This window comes from Arachis ipaensis, chromosome B6, assembly GCF_059453495.1.
Source record: "Arachis ipaensis isolate K30076 ecotype BB chromosome B6, ASM5945349v1, whole genome shotgun sequence".
Classification (NCBI taxonomy): Eukaryota; Viridiplantae; Streptophyta; class Magnoliopsida; order Fabales; family Fabaceae; genus Arachis; species Arachis ipaensis.
Window position 1 is genome coordinate 89,421,000 of NC_142441.1, and position 4,009 is coordinate 89,425,008.

At 41.8% G+C, this 4,009-nt stretch overlaps 1 non-coding gene across 1 annotated transcript; it reads left to right on the top strand.

The window, feature by feature from the left end:
- The first annotated feature begins 3,033 nt into the window (after positions 1–3,033).
- Positions 3,034–3,141, top strand: LOC148561701 (small nucleolar RNA R71). The gene has a single exon (XR_015886533.1). It is a non-coding gene; the product is annotated as a small nucleolar RNA R71 (small nucleolar RNA).
- Positions 3,142–4,009: the final 868 nt, after the last annotated feature.

Below are 4,009 nucleotides of genomic sequence, written 5' to 3' on the forward strand. Positions count from 1 at the left end.
TCAAAGTTGACCCTTCTAGTGTATGGGTGTGCATCTCCTTGCATCATGGGCAAGTTGAATGCCAACCTTACATTTTCCGGACTAAAATCTAAGTATTTTCCTCAGACCATTGTAAGCCAATTCTTAGGGTCCGGGTTCACACTTTGATCATGGTTCTTGGTGATCCATGCATTGGCATAGAACTCTTGAACCATTAAGATTCCGACTTGTTGAATGGGGTTGGTGAGAACTTTCCAACCTCTTCTTCGGATCTCATGTCGGATCTCCGGAAATTCGCCCTTTTTGAGCTTAAAAGGGACCTCGGGGATCACCTTCTTCTTGGCCACAACTTCATAGAAGTGGTCTTGATGCACCCTTGAGAGGAATCTCTCCATCTCCCATGACTCGGAGGTGGAAGCTTTTGCCTTTCCTTTCCTCTTTCTAGAGGTTTCTCCGGCCTTTGGTGCCATAAATGGTTATGAAAAAACAAAAAGCTTTAGCTTTTACCACACCAAACTTAGAAGGTTGCTCGTCCTCGAGCAAAAGAAGAAAGAAGAGAGTAGAAGCAGAAGAAATAGAGGAGATGGAGTGGGCTTTGTGTTTCGGCCAAGGGGGATAGGTAGTGTATATGTTTGTGAAAATGAAGGAGTAAAGATGGTTTTATATAGGGGTGAGAGGGGTGTGTATGGTTCGGCCATTATGGGTGGGTTTGGGAGGGAAAGTGGTTTGAATTTGAATGGTGAGGTAGGTGGGGTTTTATGAAGGATGGATGTGAGTGATGTAGAGAATGGTGGGATTTGATAGGTGAGGGGTTTTTGGGGAAGAGGTATTGAGGTGATTGGTGAAGGGGTGAAGAAGAGAGAGAGAAGTGGGGTAGGTGGGGATCCTGTGGGGTCCACAGATCCTGAGGTGTCAAGGATATCTCATCCCTGCACCAAGTGGCGTGCAAAACGCCCCTTTCTGCCAATCCTGGCGTTAAACGCCAGGCTGTTGCCCATTTCTGGCGTTTAACGCCAGCTTCTTGCCCATTCCTGGCGTTAAACGCCAGTTTGGTGTCCTTTTCTGGCGTTAAACGCCCAGAATGGTGCCAGACTGGGCGTTTAACGCCCATTCTGCTACCTTTACTGGCGTTTAAACGCCAGTAACTATCTCCTCCAGGGTGTTCTATTTTTCATTCTGTTTTTCACTTTGTTTTTGCTTTTTCAATTGTTTTTGTGACTTCACATGATCATCAACCAACAAAAAACATAAAAAACAATAGAAAATAGAAATTTAACATAGATAAGTAAAGATTGAGTTGCCTCCCAACAAGCGCTTCTTTAATGTCAATAGCTTGACAGTGGCTCTCATGGAGCCTCACAGATGTTCAGAGCAATGTTGGAACCTCCCAACACCAAACTTAGAGTTTGAATGTGGGGGTTCAACACCAAACTTAAAGTTTGGTTGTGGCCTCCCAACACCAAACTAAGAGTTTGACTGTGGGGGCTCTGTTTGACTCTGTATTGAGAGAAGCTCTTCGTGCTTCTTCTCCATGGTGACAGAGGGATATCCTTGAGCTTTAAACACAAGGGAGTCTCTATTCACTTGAATGATCAATTCTCCTCTGTCAACATCAATCACAGCTTTTGCTGTGGCTAGGAAGGGTCTGCCAAGGATGATGGATTCATCTATACACTTTCCAGTCTCTAGGACTATGAAATCAGCAGGGATGTAATGGTCTTCAACCTTTACCAAGACATCCTCTACAAGTCCATAAGCTTGTTTCTTTGAATTGTCTACCATCTCTAATGAGATTCTTGCAGCTTGTACCTCAATGATCCCTAGCTTCTCCATTACAGAGAGAGGCATAAGGTTTATGCTTGACCCTAGGTCACACAGAGCCTTCTCAAAGGTCATAGTGCCTATGGTACAAGGGATTGAGAACTTTCTAGGGTCTTGTCTCTTTTGAGGTAATCTCTGCCTAGTCAAGTCATCCAGTTCTTTGATGAGCAATGGAGGTTCATTCTCCTAAGTCTCATTACCAAATAACTTGGTATTTAGCTTCATGATTGCTCCAAGGTACTTAGCAACTTGCTCTTCAGTGACATCTTCATCCTCTTCAGAGGAAGAATACTCATCAGAGCTTATGAAAGGCAGAAGTAAATTCAATGGAATCTCTATAGTCTCAGAATGAGCCTCAGATTTCCATGGTTCCTCATTAGGGAACTCCATGGAGGTCAATGGGCATCCATTGAGGTCTTCCTCAGTGGGAATCACTGTCTCTTCCTCCTCTTCATGTTCGGCCATGTGAGATGTGGTTATGGCCTTGCACTCTCTTTTTGGATTCTCTTCTGTATTGCTTGGGAGAGTGCTAGGAGGGAGTTTAGTAATTTTCTTACTTAGCTGACCCAATTGTGCCTCCAAATTTCTAATGGAGGACCTTGTTTCAGTCATGAAACTTTGAGTGGTTTTGATTAGATCAGAGACGATGGTTGTTAAGTCAGAGGGGCTCTGCATAGAATTCTCTGTCTGTTGCTGAGAAGATGATGGAAAAGGCCTGCCATTGCTAAACCTGTTTCTTCCACCATTGTTGTTGTTGAAACCTTGTTGAGGTCTCTATTGATCCTTCCATGAGAGATTTGGGTGATTTCTCCATGAAGAATTATAGGTGTTTCCATAGGATTCTCCCATGTAATTCACCTCTTCTATTGCTGGGTTCTCAGGATCATAGGCTTCTTCTTCAGAGGAAGCTTCCTTAGTACTGCCTGTTGCTGCTTGCATTTCAGACAGACTCTGAGAAATCATATTGACTTGTTGGGTCAATATTTTATTCTAAGCCAATATGGCATTCAGAGTATCAATCTCAAGAACTCATTTCTTCTGAGTTGACCCATTATTCACAGGATTCCTTTCAGAGGTGTACATGAATTGGTTATTTGCAACCATTTCAATGAGTTATTGAGCTTCTGCAGGCGTCTTCTTCAGATGAAGAGATCCTCCAGCAGAGCTATCCAATGACATCTTGGATAGTTCAGACAGACCATCATAGAAGATTCCTATGATGCTCCATTCTGAAAGCATGTCAGAAGGGCACCTTTTGATCAATTGCTTGTATCTCTCCCAAGCTTCATAGAGGGACTCACCATCCTTCTGTCTAAAGGTTTGGACTTCCACTCTAAGCTTACTCAATTTTTGAGGTGGAAAGAACTTTACCAAGAAGGCATTGACTAGCTTTTCCCAAGAGTTCAGGCTTTTCTTAGGTTGTGAATCCAACCATGTTCTAGCTCTGTCTCTTACAGCAAAAGGAAAGAGCATAAGTCTGTAGACTTCAGGGTCAACCGCATTGGTCTTGACAGTGTCATAGATTTGCAAGAACTCAGCTAAGAACTGATGAGGATCTTCCAATGGAAGTCCATGAAACTTGCAATTCTGTTGCATTAGAGAAACTAATTGAGGCTTAAGCTCAAAGTTGTTTGCTCCAATGGCAGGGATAGAGATGCTTCTTCCATAGAAATCAGGAGTAGGTGCAGTAAAGTCACCAAGCACCTTCCTTGCATTGTTGGCATTGTTGTTCTTTTCGGCTGCCATAATTTCTTCTTCTTTGAAGAGCTCTGTTAGGCCCTCTAGAGAGAGTTGTGTTTTGGTTTCTCTTAGCTTTCTCTTCAAGGTCCTTTCAGGTTCAGGAGCAGCTTCAACAAGAATGCTTTTATCTTTGCTCCTGCTCATATGAAAGAGAAGAGAACAAGAAAGTATGGAATCCTCTATGTCACAGTATAGAGATTCCTTGAAGTGTCAGAAGAAAAGAAGAATAGAAGGAGGAAGTGGAGAAGAGGGGAAGAATTTTCGAAAATAAATTAAAAAAATTTTGAAATAATTAAAAAGAAATTTAAAAATTTGATTGAGATTTTCGAAAACTAAGATTGGGAAAGAAATCAAGTGATTTTTTGAAAAAGATTTTGAAATCAGAAATTAAAAAGATATGATTGAAAATTAATTTTGAAAAAGGGTGTGATTGAAAAGATATGATTGAGAAGATATGATTGAAAATCAA